This window comes from Lygodium microphyllum, chromosome 9 (assembly GCF_053477565.2).
Source record: "Lygodium microphyllum isolate KBCC chromosome 9, Lygodium_microphyllum_v1.1.10, whole genome shotgun sequence".
Taxonomy (NCBI): domain Eukaryota; kingdom Viridiplantae; phylum Streptophyta; class Polypodiopsida; order Schizaeales; family Lygodiaceae; genus Lygodium; species Lygodium microphyllum.
Genome location: NC_141143.1, coordinates 105,699,700 through 105,718,296, shown reverse-complemented (window position 1 = coordinate 105,718,296; position 18,597 = coordinate 105,699,700).

Sequence of the window (18,597 nt, the reverse complement as noted above, 5' to 3'; positions counted from 1 at the left end):
GGGTTACATAGGGCCCTAGTGGTCTGGGTATGCCTATTGGGTTCATCTCTAGCCTAGGAATGGCCGGTCTTGCGTCAATTGGTGCTGGAAGCGCCAACTGGGCTCCCCTTCCAAAGAGGTTAGGTGTCGTGTGCCTAAGTATGGAGGGTTTTATTGCTGCGCATATGAGAATCTCCTTGGCAATCTGCAATGTAATGCATCATGAACGAGCCTGCCGTAGTTCGAGCACGGCCTAGATCTAGAATCTTGGCACTCGATTGGGAGGTGGTTACCACCACAGTGTATACACTGCACATGTGACCGCACAGGCTTCCTCATTTGTTCTTGCAATCATGCAAGCTCCATTCTTACCTCAGCCAGCTCCTGGCCTTGGTCAACACTCTTTCCCTTATCCCGTATGCTAGAGTTCTCTCTCTCTCCTGAAGCTGTTGTCCGCTCTGGAGCTCTCTAGCTTGTACTGTCCCGACTGGTGTTCCTCAAGCTTTGCTCCCTAAGCTGATCGTCCACCTATTAACCCCAACTCGAGATGGCAAAAAATGGCAGAAAATGAAGAAAAAAGCAAAAAAAGCATGGAAGAAGAGCGAAGACATGCAAGCAACCTCTAGAAGCTAAGTCGGGACCAAAGCTGCAATTTTAAATGAAAGGCGCCTCAAAAAACTTGGAAAACTCTTGTAAAAGAGTTCCATGCTCCCTCCGGTGCCAATTGTAAAATATTAGATGGGCATAGGCTAGAGGCATAAGACTTGAAGAGGGAAATGGAAAAAAGACCTTGCCACAATGGCCGGTCATGTAAAAAAGGGGATGGGTGCCCATGGGATTTTAGGGTTTGTATATAAAGTTCAAAAAGTGAATGGAACATCATTCTTTGGTGTGTGACTACCAAGAGCTCTCTTCTTCTCTTCTTCTCTTCTTCTTGCTTGTGTGTGCTCTTGAGAGAGGGAGTGTGAGAGTGTGAGGGACTGAGTGTGTGGGAGTGAGGGATCAAGAGGGTGAAGCTCTTCACCATCTCCTCTTCTCTTCTTCTGCTCTTCTCTTCTCTCACGCACGCGGCTATGGAGGATGGAGCTTGGAGATGGAGGAGGCTTGAGGATGCTTGAGCTAGCATCAAGAATCGTGGAGCTACCGAGGTATGCGAGGGAGGAGGCTACTCACATCGGCATCAAGGTAAGCTCACTACATTCGTAGGATCGACGGCGCGTCGGCTAGGTGAGAGATAGCCATTAGAGCTTGCTTGAAACGCTTGAAGCAATAAGCGGTCCGTGGGTCTTGGCAGTTGAGCGAAAGCTCCCACATTTTGGTTCCGTTGTCGGGACCAACAGATTCAAGCTTGAGCACTTGCGCGCCTCATATCGAGCATCGAAGTAGGGGATTCATCCCCGAAACGGAGCTTGAGATAGGTAGGAATTTTGGATGTTTTTTATCTTCAAAACAAGTAAGTATTTTGGGATATTTTGGTTGTTTGATGATTGAAAAGCATGGAGAATCTATTTCAGTTTTTTGCCTTCGATTTTTGTTGCATTTAGCGTAGGTTAGAATTCGGAAATCGAACCGGAGAAGGGTAGGGTTTACTGTTTCAAAACAGGGCAAAACAGGGCAAAAATCGTGCAAAAATGGGTAAAATGCTCGCTATTGATGCCTAAGGTCGGCAAGTGAGTGATTGGGGGCATCAACGCCACACTTGGAAAGGGGTATAAGAGCCAGGAGGCCAAGGGAGAGCTCATTTGTGCCATTTCAGTGTGTGAGAGAGAAAGAGAGAGAGAGAGATTTGATCGCATCACCGACGCACTTACTGGCCCGTTCAGGTATATGAATCTCTCCCTCTACTCCCCTAGATAGGATCTAGAAGTGCATGGCCATGGTGCTTGCCTACATCTGGTGAATCGATCAAATTTGTATTCGTGCGATTTACGCACGCCGCACTCGGCCCGTCCAAGTGGCCTGTCCTAGGCCAAGTCCCAGAATCGGCCCTCGGCCCCTATCACTTGGCCCACTCGACCGAGACCGTCCGAGGCAAATTTTCCGAGTCAAACCATTCGGCTGTCCGAGTCAAAACTTTTTGCCACGTGGCACATTCGGCCTCGGCCCTCCGAACGACCCGTCCGAGTCTCAAATTCGGCCCTCGGCCACATTCCACATTCGGCCCTCGGCCCAAGTGCCTCGGCCCGTCCGAATCACCTTGTCTGAATTTGCCATTCGGCTGTCCGAATCAAAACCATCCGAGTCAAACCCTGAAATTCGGCCCTCGGCCCTGTGCCTCAGCCCGTCCGAGTGACCTACTTAGACCCTGCAATTCGGACCAGTTGGTCCGAGTGCAACTTTTTATTAAATTTTTTAGAAATTTGACCTGACCTGGCAAATATGCAACAGCGCAAACTGTCGAAACCCTTCGGACGCTCAGAACTTGATTCTAGCACACGTAATAGGAAAAAAATCATAGTGCGCAGATGCTTAGCAGCTAGAAGTGGGCAGTTGCGAGACCCAAGGGCTTAGACGCAAACCGCTGAGTTGTAAACCCTAATTGACCAAAAACAAACAAGGCGACATACGAGAAAACCCTAAACCCTGACAAAACGGCCAAAAAATTGATCTACAAGCCTATCAGGCCCGAAACAAGCGAGAGTGCGTAAGACGCTGAGGAATTGCTTGCTGCACTCACATTGAATTTCCGCACTTGAAGTACACTTAAGAAAGCTGAAAGCCTGATTGAGCACAAGTGCACGAGAAACGACACATGCACTGAGTGATCATAAATTGAGGTTTGTATTCAATAACTAAAGGAACTCACTCAGATAAACCACTCAAGGAACCCACCAATAGGAGAGGACCCAAGACATAGACAAACCATCAAAGCGCAGATTAGGACCAAGCAAGGGGCCCCAACGACATGGATTTAACAAGTCTACCGAACCTGATCGACAGCGTGGTGGAGCAATACAACTCGACAATGGCAGAGGAAAGCTCAGACCGCTGGTCTAATGAGGAACTCGATTTGAACGTCTTCCCAGATGCTATTCAGTAGGCTGGTAAGCAGTTACAATGCACACACCCGATATGAGCACCGCGGTAGGACAGCAGGCGCTATCATCGCAGATCTAGAAGAGGAGAGAAAGCTAGCTTGCAAAGCATTGCAAGGCATAGTCGAATACAATAGGGATCAGCAGGCTAGAAGCCAAAGGCAAAGTACGGAGTTGCGCGAGGTGCATCGAGTGTTGAATTTAGCAGGTAGGAACTGAACAGATCATGAGAGAGCCCTAGAGGGGGACTTGACATTGAGCGAGCTTCTCATCAAGCGATTGCTAGATAACACGGCTGCAGAACAAAGTGCCACGGCACTAGCAACATCGCTTCTCGTAGGACTAGGGGCGAACCAAGGCTCAAAGAGCCAGTCCAAAATACCGATCGTTGCCAAGCAACTTGACAAGTACCAACCCCTGACGACCCATACAGCTTTGTTGAGTAGTTTGAGCAAGTCTGCGAAGCCAACGGCCTCAACTACCTAACTCAACGCTCTCAAGCGTTCGGGCTTTGCCTAGGTGGCAAGGGTAGGACGTGGTATACGAGCCTAGATACTATAGACCGAGCCAACTTCAATGGCCTCAAGGATCTCTTCATCAAGAGATTCGCTGAGCTCGGATACTCCGATAACCTACTAGTACGCTTGATGAACGTCAAGCAGAAAGAGAAGGAGGACATCCGCAACTACGTAACCCATTTGAGGAGTCTCTTCAAGAGAATCCCTCTTGGCGAGCGACCGACTGAAAGAGAAGTTTTGACTGTATTCATCAGCGGAATTCGAAACAAGGAGCTATATAAGGCTTTGGCAGGCAATTCAAGCTTGCAGGGAGACGCGGTAGCTAGAGTGTTTGAGGAAGCCATCAGAGTTGATGATCAGCTGAAAGAGCGGAACTCCAGGAGCTCGAATGTAGAGGAGACCAACTCGCGAGGTTCAAAGAGAGCGTCAACCTCTAGTGAGCGATCAATCCCATCATCCCAAGATAAGGGGAAGGCCACCGAGACACAGACCAAGGCTTGGCTGATGTCAAGATGGAATTAGCCAAGTTGCAAGACATGTTGAGACGACCAACGTGCCCGCACGTCCAATGCGTGTACTGTGGCGAAAACCACTTACCGGCCGAGTGTCAAGACCCTAGGTCAAGACCTTGTGCTAACTGTAGTAGGTTTGGCCATGACGTCGCACAATGCAGATTACCAAGAAGACTTCCGTACTCGCAACCCTACGGCCAGCCTTATCTAGCAAACAGGCTACAGCCATTCTTTGGAAGGGGAGCCCCATTGGCCCTTCCCGTGCCTAACGATATGAAGCCGGCTGTTCCTAGGATGGAAATAAATCCTACAGGCATCCCTAGACCGCTTGGTCCTTATGTGACCCATCCACCGAGCGATGCTCCAGTCCACTATGTGGAAGAGCCAAGTGAGGAAGAAACTTACATATACCCTTACGTCTCGCATGACGACGAGGGCAACGCTATCCTCATGGACTATCGACCCGTGCCGGTGATGGTGTTAGGAAGAGGACGAGGTAGAGGCCTAGGAGGGTAGATGCAGGATCCAGTCATCTATTGGACTTGTGGTCACCCCGGTCATGTCTCATCACACTGCCCTAAAAGAGAGCAGCAAAACAGAGACAAGGCTGACCAAAGGTGCGCAGAGTACAGAATCACCCATCTCTTTGTAGATTGCCCAAAGCAAAAGACATCTTCTAACTTAGCCAACATACCACCTGCCCCATTGGGGCTGTTTGGTGTCGAAAACCTCGATGGGGAGGCCACACCTATCCCATTGCGGGTCATGACCCAAGCCCAAATGAAGCAGGCCGACATCTCTCTGCCAGGACCTAGTAACCTTGACGCAACCTCGATAGGGAAGAAAAGCCGCAGGCAGAAAAAGAAGAGATCGAAAGCTAAAGTCGTGCTAAAAACTGAGAGTGCTACGACTCTGCCTACTGGAAAGAAGGTTTCAGACACAGAGGCAAAGACTTCAGCCCTTAAGACGACCGAAAAGGGAAGCGCTAAGGTAGGGGAATACCTGCATCCGAAGCAACAGTTAGAGGCCATAGAGAAGGTGAAGGAATGGGTGAAGGAGGCTCAAGAGCATCTCAAGGATGCTAAGCCCATCATAGAGGATGAGATCAATGATCTCTCCAGTGTAAGCACGCCAATATCACCACCTCAACCTAAGTCAGTAGAAGCAACCGCACCACAAGCAGTGCCACTAAGACCAAGCCTTGATGCTACAGAGTCACAGATCAGTCACGGCCATTGGCTAAAACAATCCAGGTTAAGGGAGAGACGAGTATCCAACGATCTCCTGACCACGCTAGTGACTACCCCTGTAACACTTAGCCTAGGAGATCTGCTTAGGCAGCATCCTACCCTATGGCAAGATCTTAAGCAGTGGGTCAAAGGGTCACGAGAGCAGGTCACGGCAGACCCTCAAGACCATGATGCAGAAATGCAAATACCGAGTTTGACGCTACACTCTGTGCCTAAATCCTTCCACGTTAATGCCTTCTGGGAAGGTTCTGAGATGCACACAGTCTTACCGGTCCTAGCCCTAGGCGACACAACAAGAAAGGGAATCGTAGACATGGGAACTGGGGTTAGTATGCTTAGCCACGCAGTGCTTCAGACTTGGGGAAACCCGCTTGTCGAAACTACTAGGTTTAATGTCACACTAGCGAATGGTATGAGAGTAAAGCCATTCGGGGTACTTAAGAACTGGTCAGTGAAGATTGCAGGCATCCAGTTCTCTGTTGACTTTATAGTCATGAAGGGAGTGGACTACAATATCCTATTAGGCCAACCCTAGATGCGCAACACTAGAGTCATCGAAGATTGGGGTAACGGCTTGATCTTCCTTGGTAACAGAACGGATGCCGTAAGGATAAAGATGGATACTTGGAAGACCTCACCGATCGACCTAGACGCCATCTTTGCTATGCTCAAGGGTAGCACTCGGGTCAAGGAGTCCTATGGGCCCTTGACCAAGTATATCCCATGCCCAAAGGATGAGGAGGATTGGATGCACGTTCTTACTACAATCGACCTGCCATTCTGAAACCATGAGGCGTATGAGCAAACCTGAGCAAACCATGAAAACGATTGGCAAGCCTAGCAACACACTCTCCGTATCAGTCTGCATGATGGCACGAACCCTTCCGGGAAAGCCTAAGCCTGCTGTCAACTTCCAAGTCCCAAGTAACAAAAGGGAGCTCCATGAGATGCTGAAATACTTGATAGACAAGCTAGCTGGCAATGCAGCTGCAAACTTCAAACCACTCTAGGATCTCCTAGGTGAATCCAAGTGGCAATGGACCAGAGTGCATGACTTAAACCTCATGTATAACTGGGCTCTGCTCCCTGACCAACAACAAGAGGTGTACCAAGCCCTAGGAGAGGACGAGCAGTCTGATGAAGGGGATTCTAACGATGAATACGAAGACTGCCAACCCTTCAGTGATGGAACTGAGGGTGAAGTAGATACCGTAGAATATGACACTGAAGGGCAAGAAATAGAGCAAATACGAGCAGACTCCAAGCCCCAGAAAAGAAATATCTTTAGGATAGAGCGAGGGGTCATGCGCATGGAATGTGATCGCACTTGGTTGGAACACGTAGGAGCCATAGACCTTGAACAAGCAGGCTTAGCCCAACCAAGGACGACACCAGTCCTTAGGACAGAATCACCATCTGAACTACGCCCACCAAGGGAGACTACATCTTCTAGCGAAGACGAGGAGTTCGACTCTGAGTCGGAGGTTAGTTTGGACAATGATCCAGAAATCCCTAGGCCGCCCACGACTAGACACACGAAGGGGGATCTACCTGTCCACCTGAGACACAGACGGTTAAGGCAGGAAAAGGTAAAACAACCCAGGGATATGCGAATGGAAGAACAGCAAAAACCGCAAGACCTCCTAAGCGCTTCACAAAATTCAAAAAAGGGGATAGGATAGTAGTTCTGTTAGGTGCTAAACGTCAAGGACAAACCAACGAACCAATTGAGGGACCAGCCAAGGTCAAGGAGGTGAATCTGGCCCAGGAAGGGAAAACACCCCGACCAGTCTTCATTGCCGACAACTTGACTGAGGAAGAAGAAACGAGTCTTGTCGCTCTCTTGCGAGAGTACATAGACGTATTCGCCTAGTCCTTGGAAGAGCTCAAGGGGGTAGATCCGAGTGTCGTGACTCACAACATACCCATGACGCCAGACGCAACGCCGGTCAAGCAGCGACCGTACTCTATGAATCCAAAATACGCTCATGCTGTCAAAGAGGAAATTGACAAGCTGATGAGAGCAAGATTCATTTACGAAATTGAGCACACAGACTGGGTATCACCCATAGTCATTGTGATGAAAAAGAACGGAAAAATCTGAGTGTGTGTCAATTAAAGAAGGTGAACGCTGCTACAAAGAGAAACAACTATCCATTGCCGTACACTGAGCACATGCTTGAGAGGGTGGCAGGCAAGGAAGCCTACAGTTTTCTAGACGGCTTCTCAGGGTACAACGAGGTGCAAGTGCATCCTGCGGACATGCACAAGACCACCTTCGCCACTGAGTGGGGTGTCTTTGCTTACATAGTCATGCCCTTTGGGTTGACTAACGCCCCTACCACTTTCCAATGCCTCATGTGCACCATCTTTAAGGACATGCTTCGTAAGGAGTTAGAAGTCTTTGTCGATGACGTCTGTGTCCATTCAACCTGGATCGAACACTTAGGCAAACTCTGTGCAGTATTTGAACGGTGTCGCTTATATCGTCTCTCCTTGAACCCCTTAAAGTGCCAGTTTTGGGTAAACCACGGATGCATCTTAGGGCACGTGGTGTCGAAGAACAGCATTGCCACTGACTTCTCGAAAGTCAGGGTTATTGTTGACCTTCCATCCCCAATTAATTACAAGGGAGTCCAATGCTTCTTAGGCCATACGGGGTACTATCGGCGGTTTGTACTGAACTATGCATTGATCGCTAGACCATTGTACTAGCTGTTGATTGTCTTCGAGTGGACAGAGGCATGCCAACAAGTGTACGAAGAGTTGAAAAAGGCTATAACCACGGCACCAATTCTACGAGCCCCAGATTGGACCATTACCTTCCACGTGCACATTGATGCTTCTAAGTTTGCCATGGGGGCAGTGTTGTGCCAACCTGGTGAGCACAACTTAGATTATCCAATGAGCTTTGCTAGCAAACAACTCACTGAGATGGAAATGAACTACTTGACAACAGAAAGAGAGGGATTAGACATGGTGTTCGCTGTGAAGAAATTCTGGCATGATCTATTGGCCACACCCTTCATCTTTTTCGTGGACCATCAAGCCCTGCTCTATTTAGTAAACAAACCTTGTGCTACAGGACGCATAGCTCGATGGCTCCTTCTGCTCTTGAAATTCGATTTCTCTGTGGTTGTGCGGAAAGGAAAACAGCACTACATGGCTAACCATATGTCACGCATTCCCACGGGGGAAGCCGCTGGACAAGGCATCATTGATGAGTTACCTGACGGCCATCTATTCCACCTGTCCAGCGAGAGAGATTTATTTAAGGCTGATCTAACGCTATATTGGGTGGATGGTATAGTCCAAGTGCTTGAGCACGGACTATTTGAGCGACCAATAGAAAAAGCCCAACTTAGGCGCTTAATCCTTAAAGTCCAGCCCTATCAGCTGATTGCAGGCCAACTCTATAGGCTGGGGCAAGACGGATTGCTGCATAGATGCATATGTGAGCATGAGATGCAGATGTGCTCTCGGAGGCACACAACGGCATTGCGGGAGTTTAGCGGATCGAGTGTGAATCAAGTGGACATCATGCGAAGAAGCAACCAAAATGTACTCATCAAAAGTGTACTCTACTGCATTTATCTCCTTGATCTTGATCATAGACTTTGTGATGCTATGATTGTATAAAGTCTTAGCATTATCATGCACTTTTCACTTGCCTTCATCTAACCTATCCTAGTGTATTTTATGGCATTGTGGCTGAATATGACCTTGTTTTACACAATAATGATATGTGAGAGATGACTTGAGGCCATGTATTTACTACAACCCTTCCCATGAGATCTAGACTTTGACTTGCCCTGCTATGTATCCCTACCATAAGGATTATTACTGTATCTACCATCATTACAACCTCTAACAATAAGTGCATGAGAGATATGGGCTACATCAATATTCTTTCAGTTTACTTCCTCAATAAGCAAGGCACCCTCTATTGGGGGCAAAGGCATATGTGCCTAGCCGCCTGTGTATTACTACACTAAGAGTACCTACATACCTACACACTATAACCGGCCACTCATGTATTACTATATTGATACTACCTACACACCTACACACTATGGACAATACATAGTGCCCATCACTATCACTTCATTCTTTATTCTTTTAGTGACATTTGAATAAGGAAAGGCCGATCGCACATTGTGATTGTTGGAGTTCCCATTTCTTGTGTCTCTCTCTCTCTTGCTCTTGTTCCTTCCACCATAGCTCTTGCTTTTTCTTGCATGCTTCCACTCAGGGCTCACTCCCTTCAACTAGTATCAAAGCCATTGCATTGACATTCATAAGCTCAATCCAACATTGTCTCAGTTTGTATTCAAATACCTACAGCAATTCATAGTCGTTGGTAGCCATAGATTCAACCTTCAAGGTATTAGTTGATCTCCCATTACTCCGCACTTACCAAGGCCTATTGAGGCTTCTTCATGGCATAATTGGGTTGCCTTGAGCCCACTTTAGTGAGCATTTAGCTCAATAATAGCAGCTACCATTGCTCTCAACTTCAAGAAGGTATTCACTGTTACTATGTTTCCCAACTTCATAGGTCTTTCCTGAGGTTGTATTGGACATTACAAGGAGCTTTGTAAGCTTCTTCATCCTCAAATTGGAGAGCAGTAGTGGGGCTACAAGCAGCATGTTTGTGCCTTCTATCCTTGCTCTCCTTCCTATCCTACTCGGCCTCCTTGTTAACCTCAGCACAAGAAGAAAGCAGAAAAAGTGAAAAAGCACAAGTTGTGACCTAAAAGAGGTGACCCAAAAGGAAATCGGACACAACAAAAAAAGCAAGAAGGGAAAGGATTGAAAGTGCAAGGGCGGCCTCATAGATCAAGTCAAGCGTAAAAGTGCATTTTTAAAATGCAAGACGCCCCTAAAAATGTTGTGAAAGAGCATCAGGCTCACTCTTGTGCAAATTGTAAAAGGTAGGTGGGCATAGGTAAAGAGATAAGGCAAATAGAAGGAAATGAAAAAGAGGACCTTGCCACAATGGTTGGTCATGTAAAAAAGGGATGACTGCCCGAAAGGGATTTAGGGTTATGTATAAAAACCAAAAAGTGAATAGAGGAGCACATTCTTTGGTGTGTGGCAAAGGTGGACTCATCTTCTTCTCTTCCTCTCTTCTCTTTGCTTGCTTGTGTGTGCTTGAGAGAGGGAGTGCCAGGGAGTGAGTGTGTGAGGGTGAGGGATCTTGGAGGTGAAGCTATATCCCTTGTCCAAAAGATGAGTGAGATTGGATGCACATGCTAGCCACTATCGATCTACCATTTTTAAATGGTGAGGAGTATGAGCAAGCTTTTAAAGCAGGCAATAGGCCCAGAGATGATGAACCTTCAGTGCCAATCTGCATGATGGCTAAAAGCTCAAACGAACAGCCAAACCTTGTCAAATTCCACATCCCCAACAACAAGCGAGAACTCCTTGAGATCCTAGAGAATCTGACAAATAAGCTAGCAAGAAACCCAGCCACTAACCTTAAACCTCTCCAAGATCTCTTGGACGAACCTAGGTGGTGATGGACCAAAGTGCACGACTTAAACTTGATGTACAATTTGTTAATGATGCGGGATCTAGAGCATGACAAAGGCGGTAGCTATGGAGGATGGAAGATAAAGACACAACTCATGTTGACATGACAATGTAGACAACTCTTACACAAGTGAATTAGGTTTCAAGATTGAAACTTGAACTCATAAACACAATCTTGTGTATGTAGACAATGACACTGACACTTTACTGAAAAGAAAAGAGTACTATCATTGCATTAAGAAAATGAACCAAATACAATGCTTTATAGGAAAGTAGTAAACTGCAATAGGCTCCACTGTGCATATGGGATAGGTAAGCCTGCATGTCCTTAGCCCTGAAGCTCCATACAAAGAGGCTGTTAGTAGGTGTGATTGTCTCAATCTCAACACAATTGAGCCTTAGTCACTGACAAAAAGGAGGAGCCATATCAAGACTTGGGAGATGACAAGCAATCAAATGAAGACAGTTCTAACAATGAATACGAGGATTGTTGTTCCTTTAATGACCAAAGTGAAGGAGAAATGGACACCATAGAATACGACACTGAGGGATGAGTGATATAATAGATACGAGTAGACACATAGATGTGTTTGCTTGGTCCCTCCTTGGTGAGCTAAAAGGGGTAGATCCGAGTATAGTGACTCACAACATACCCATGACGCCCGATGCAACGCCGGTCAAGCAATGACCGTATCCAATGAATCCCAAGAATGCCTCGCAGTGAAGGAAGAGATTGATAAGCTGTTAAGAGCAAGATTCATTTATGAGATTGAGCACAGGCACTGGGTCTCACCCATAGTGATCGTGCTGAAGAAGAACAAAAAGATCAGAGTGTGTGTCAACTACAAGAAGGTAAGCGCTGCTACAAAGAGAGACAATTATCCATTGCCATACACTGAGCACATGCTCGAGAGAGTGGCTGGTAAAGAAGCCTACAGTTTCTTGGACGACTTCTTGGGATACAATCAGATGCAAGTGCATCTTGATGATAGGCATAAGACTGCATTCACCACTAAGCGAGGTGTCTTTGCCTACATAGTCATGCCCTTTGGGTTGACTAATGCACCAACTACCTTCCAAAGGCTCATGTGTGTCATCTTCAAAGGCATGCTTAGGAAGGAGTTAGAGGTTTTCGTAGATGGTTTTGTGTGTTCGCTCTACATTGAAGGAACACTTAGATAAGCTTTGAGCGATCTTTGAAGGATGTTGGTCATATCACCTCTCATTGAACCCCTTAAAGTGCCAATTCTGGGTAAAGCACAGATGCATCCTAGGGCACGTGGTGTCAAAGAACGGCATTGCCACGGACTTCTCAAAAGTCAGGGTTATTGTCAACCTTCCACCATCATTCGATTACAAGGGAGTTCAATGCCTCCTAGGCCACACAGGATACTATCGGCACTTTGTGTTGAGCTATGCATTGATTGCTAGACCTCTATACAAGTTGTTGATTATATTTGAGTGAACCGAGAAATGTCAATGCGCATATGAGGAATTGAAAAAGGATCTAACCACTGCACCAATTCTAAGAGCCCCAGACTGAACAATCACCTTCCACGTCCACATCAACACTTCGAAATTCGCTGTGGAGCTGTGTTGTGCCAACCTGGTGAACACAACCTAGATTATCCAGTGAGCTTTGCTAGTAGACAACTCACGAATACATAAATGAATTACTCAAAAATAGAGAGAGAGGGCTTAGCCATGGTATTTGTTGTAAAAAAATTTCAGCATTATCTTTTGGCCACGCCTTTTACCTTCTTTGTTGACCATCAGGCGTTGCTTTATCTTGTTAATAAACCTTACGCTACGGGACACATTGCTCAATGGTTACTTCTACTTCTAGAATTTGACTTCTTTGTGGTAGTACGTAAGGGGAAGCAGCATTACATAGCTGACCATATGTCTCACATACCCACAGGAGAAGCTGCTAGACGCGATATCTCAGACGAATTGCCAGATGCGCATCTGTTTCACCTATCTAGTGTAAGAGATCTATTTAGAGCTGATTTGACACCATATTGGGTAGATGACATAGTCCAAGTGCTTGAGCACGGATTCCCTGAACAACCTATCAAGAAGGCCTGACTTAGGTGACTCATCCTTAAAATCCAACCCTATCAATTGATAGCATGCCAACTTTATAGACTGGGGCAAGATGATTTGCTGCATAGATGTGTGTGCAAGCATAAGATGCATGACATACTAGTAGAGGCACACAACAAGATTGCTAGAGGACACTTCAACGGAGATACGACAACCCACAAGGTGCTGCAGTCTCAACTATGGTGGCCTACTCTATTCCGAGACACAACACAATTCGTGAAACACCGGGACGAGTACCAATGGACCAAGGTCCCAATTTGCAAAGATTAAATGGAGCTAACCCGTATCATTGCAAGACAACCTTTTGAGAAGTGGGGAATCGACTTCATCGGGTTGATTAGTCCTATGGCATAGTATTCGCAAAAGCCAAATACATCATCGTTGCCATGGATTATCTCACGAAGTGGGTTGAAACACAAGAAACTTGGAAGAATGACACTAGGACCACTGCCAAGTTCTTATGGGAGTAGGTGGTCTCACGATTCGATTGCCCCATCAAACTGGTTAGTGATCAAGGCATGCACTTCATTAATGAAGTGATCGCTCACCTCATGTCTAGCTTTCTATTACCTCACGAAATGGGTAGAGGCAAGAGCCACACGTAAAAATGTCGCTAGGACGACTGCCAAGTTCTTATGGGAGCAAGTGATCTCGCGATTCGGCTACCCCATCAAACTGGTTAGTGACCAAGGCACACACTTCATCAACGAAGTGATAGCGCATCTCCTGTCCACCTTTCTCATTATCCATCGCAAATCATCACCATACTACCCTTAGGCAAACGGTCAGGCAGAATCCATGAATAATATTCTCATCAATGTCCTGACCAAAGTAGTCTCAGTCTCATGCAGCGACTGGGACAACAAGCTTATGGCAGCTTTGTGGGCTTACCGTACAGCTTATAAAACGGCTGTCGGTCAAACCCCGTTCAGGCTGACCTATGGAACAGAAGCAATCCTACCCTTATAATTCTTTGTTCCTAGCTTAAGGATAGCCCTTCACGAACGATGGGAAGGGAAGGAGGCATGGACACAACGCCTGATCGAGCTTGAATGCCTATTAGAGACTCGTCTTCTAGCCACCCATGCACTTATATGTGAGAAGGCCTGTCGCAAAAGTTGGTTTGACAAGCATGTCAAGCAGCGCGACTTTGAACAGGGCGACTTAGTGCTCCTCTACTCCGTTAAGGGACATAAACAGAAAATGAAGTTTCAAGGCCTTGGACCCTTCAAAGTTCGTGCGATCAGCCGCACAGGCAATGTCGAACTCAAAACCTTAGATGGTGAGGGAATAGGCTTCTTCAATGGCAGTCATGTCAAGAAGTACTACCCTCCCACCCATCCTTTGCATGAGCCCTCGATGTTAGATCTGCCTGTCAAAGTACGAGTGGCCACAATCACTGAGATTGATGACGAGGATGAGGAAGCCGTAGAGCCCGCATACCTCCATATAACGGTCACAGCAAAACAAACTTGCGCTTTCAATGCTTTGATTGATGAGGGAGCATACTTCAATGTCATAACTCACGATCATTGGACCAAACTTGGCAGCCCACCACTTCAGCCCATGAATGCTAAATTAAGTCCCTATGGGGCCCCTTCCTACGCACTCCTCGGCAAGTGCAAAGTAGCCGTTTCTATCGAGTCTGAGACTGTTGCAATGATTTTTTACGTGTTGCCAAATGCAAAAGCTACAGGCACGGAGTCGCTGCTAGGGTGCACTTTCAAAAAGCAGACTCACTGCAATGTTGATTATGAGTCGCAGCGCATCCGCCTCGCAATAGGCAACGTTCACATTGTCACAGCTTTCAACTAGGGTTGTGCGACTTCATCACCATCCGCAAAGCCATCGATAGAATTCTCCATGACCAAATCTACAGAGGGGGATAGTGCACGGCCGCCACCTCCTAGCATTCAAGAATCACAGCCCAGAGTAGCAAAACATCAGGCTCAATAGCCTAGATTTCAATGGAAGCCCAAACAACCGCAACCGCCACCTAGGAGTCGACACTCCTATCCTCGTAGGACCAAAAACTCTAACCCTAGGAGGCCAAGATGCAGTCACAGAAAGCGCCGCATGATCAAGCAACGATGGGTCCCTAAAGCCCTCTTACGTGCGCAAGGCTACTACGAGAAAAATACCTGGCTGTGGATCCCTAAGGCCCACACGGCCAAAGGCACCATTCATATACCGCCCTCAAGCTTGATCAAACCTCGTCCCATAAACCCTCAAAACCACAAGCCACAGTGCTCTCCTGAACCACAACCATCCGCCTCATCCACTCCTAGGCCCACGAGAGTCCCACAAGCCTACCGGCCCGAACCGCAGGCTCCGTCACAAGAGTCATCACCTGTCGAAGTCAACCCGCCTCCCCAACTCCAACCTGAATGTAGCAGCCCGTCCGTCGTGGCTGCTCCTAACCCACTTAACATCCTAGCAGCCCAACCACAAACTCCCGAGCCCTCCCAACCGCCCATCTTCATTGTCAAAAGCTCTTGTTCCATCAAACCTCACCCACATGTCGGCCTTACGTCCTCATATGAACGAAAATCCTTTTTAGCTCTAGCCGTTGACCTCGCTGAGGACACCGGGGATGACGTGGTGGATTGTATTAAAAGATTAGATGATACTTTCGTGTCACTCGCGTAAGCTATGACCGCTTGGACTTAGGTCTATTAGACGAACCCTTTGCAACTGAAGTGCAAAATATGCCTTGCTCTTGGGAAACCTTTGAATTCGCATTCGCAAAAGCTTCTTACTCCACTATTGAGTTGATTAACCGTGAAATCTCCAAGGAACAAGCCATCAAACAGCGCCTTATCATGTCATATGATCCACTAACCACTTCTGCTATCACTGACCAAGAAATCGCGGAGTTATCACACCTCGCTGATACTGGATCACCTTTCTTGAGGCAGTGGTACAGTCTTAGGTTGCAATGGGAAGTTGAAGGATGTCGCATAATGACCAATGTTGAGCAACGCCGCGCCATCAAAATAGTAGAGTATGATCCCACTTACGTCGTGCCCACCTCGTATAGAGTGTTAACCACTCTTCGGGGCTGACCCATGGAAGAACACCTCAAAGGACACCCCTACCTCAATCGCTTGTTGACCGAGGAAGAGCTACACATTGCTAGCCGTGTCGACTTTGGTGACTTCCTCATAGATATTCTCACATACATCACGCACGTGGGAATTTGACCCTTTGATTTGGACCGTGCAGCTCAATTGGAGTACAATCCAAATTTCTATACTTGGCTCCTTCACAAGTAACTCCTACCCCAACATGCCGAAAGCCCTTGACCTTTTCACCCTCAATCCTAGGAAGGATTCTTCTCAAGATGGAGGGGGAGGGGGTAAGGTGAAATGAATCAGATGAGAAATGAATCAAAGGGGATAAATCAAAGTAAAATCAGTGAAAAGCATAAACATGTATTATGAAAAAACGGATGGGGTAGGAAAATGGGCATGAAAACTTTGAAGTAAAGGGCAAAAAGTCCAAGTCTAAAAAGGAAAATCTACATGGCTTCTTAATTAACTCATTCAAAAAGCATAGAGTTTTTCCAGCAATCAGCAAATTAATATGTGAAAAGTACTAATGAAAGTTACGATTTATGGCAAGAGCATAAAATGTCGCAGCAAGACCGCACCCATTGACTCCCATTCACGGATGAGGAAAGGGAGCAATACCGCATCCATCTAGAGAACCACGCCTTCAGCTAGCTCAAATTTCGAACCATCCACAACATAAAAGTTGTGGTGGCCAAGGAGGAAGCAGCCAGGAGGGTGGTTGAACAATGCAACCTCACAAAGTATCTTGAAAAGTTCTCGCAGGAGCCGGACCACCTGAAGTGTGTGGAGTTCCTCAGAACGTACAACCCAGATCAAGAATGTGGTACTGTGACGGTGGGCAGAGGAGAAGATGCAAAGCAGGTACATGTCCGCTTAGACCCAGCCTTGGTGGAGAAGGCTTTGGGGTTGGTACCAAAGACGGAGAGGAAACAAAAAAGGGATGTTTATGCCATGCTTAAAATGAAGAAGGAAGATGTGCTCACAAATGACGGCATAAGCATCCAAGACATCCCCGACGCAGAAGCCAGGATGCAAGCCAAGCTGATACATGTGCTCTTCTCCAGCCAGCGCTACAATTCATTGATGCATCGAATTAGCATATGTGTGCTGGAGAAGGTAGCAGCCCATACCCTAGACAAAGTAGACTGGAACGGGTACGTGCGAAAAATGATCAACCAGGCAGCCAAAGCATTGGCCCTAGGAAGTGTGCCAGCAGGAGGAGAATCTCCAGCCTCTAAAGCTACAGAAAGAAAGAAAGCCTCCTTCATCGAGTATGGAGGTATCTTGACTGCGCTCATTCAGGAGGCGGTGAAGGAAGCACAGGATGCAGAAGAAGGAGAAGGAGAAACGCCAGAAAGGTCGCCTCCTCACCAGGACAATGATAGGTCCACCGATAGAATTGAGATAGAGGAAGAAGGGGAGGGACAGACAAGCAAAAATGCAACTAAGAAGCCCAAGAAGAAGCAAAGAAAGAAGAAGGATGACGAAGGCAGAAAGAAAGAGAGAGAAGACTTGGAAAGGGCAAAGAAAGAGTCCCTAAAAGAGACCAAGGAGAGAGAGAGGACGAAGAGACAGGAGGAAGAGAAGGAAAAAGAAGAATTACAGAAAGCAAAGAAGGCATCAAAACAGGAAGCAGAGGAGAAGAAAAGAAAGGAAAAAGAAGAAAAAGAGAAAAAGAAGGAAGAGCAGAGAAAAGCGGAGGAGAAAAGGAGAAGAAAGGCGGATGAGGAAGAGGAAGAACTAAGTTGGAAGGAGGAAGAGGACCTGGCTAAAGCCACACGCTGGTCCATCGAGCAACAAAGCCGAGCGGATGAATTGGGAAACTGGAGCCCACAGAGAGAAGAAAGGCCAAGGTCTAGCACACAAGTGCCGAAGATCGTGCCACTTGCAGTCATGAAGGGCAAGGGCAAGGCCCCAATTCATCCAATTTCTACCCTCCTGGTTCCTTCCACTGAACCCACCACCATCACCCCTAGCATCCCGACCAATGCCGACGTGTCAAATTTCGTGGTGTGGATGCAATATTTCATCAACAAAAAGATGACACAGGGACAGAGCACAGGAACCACGGCCACAAGACAAAAGAGGCCAGGTACTGATGCGGAATCCAGGCAAGAGCCTAAAAGGCAGAAGGTAGAAGCCTCAACCTCACCCATCCACACAACGATGACGCCATCGGCTAACTACAACGAGTACGTCGCCGAGCTGCTCTCCCAATTGGAGAAAGCTAAGGAGGAACGCAAGATAGCCGTGGCTGAGTTGGCAGCTAAGAAGGAATCAGTAGCCGCCTTCCAGCTGGATAAAACAAGAATGATAGCCATGCAGCAAAGGGAGATCGCAGATCTCAAACAAGAAATGAAGGCTAAGGATGATAGGGAGGAGCACTAGAGACAACATCTTGAAAACAAAACACAGGAGCTAGTGAAAATGCAAAGAGAGCACAAGCTCCTGATAGTGCAATACCAGGAGCTCGCTACGAAATCTGCTCAGGTGGATACGCTTGTGGCTGAGCTGAATGCCAGAGATGAGGAGAGAAAACAAGACATAGAGGAGCAGCAAAAGGAGATCGAGCGCCTGACAGATCA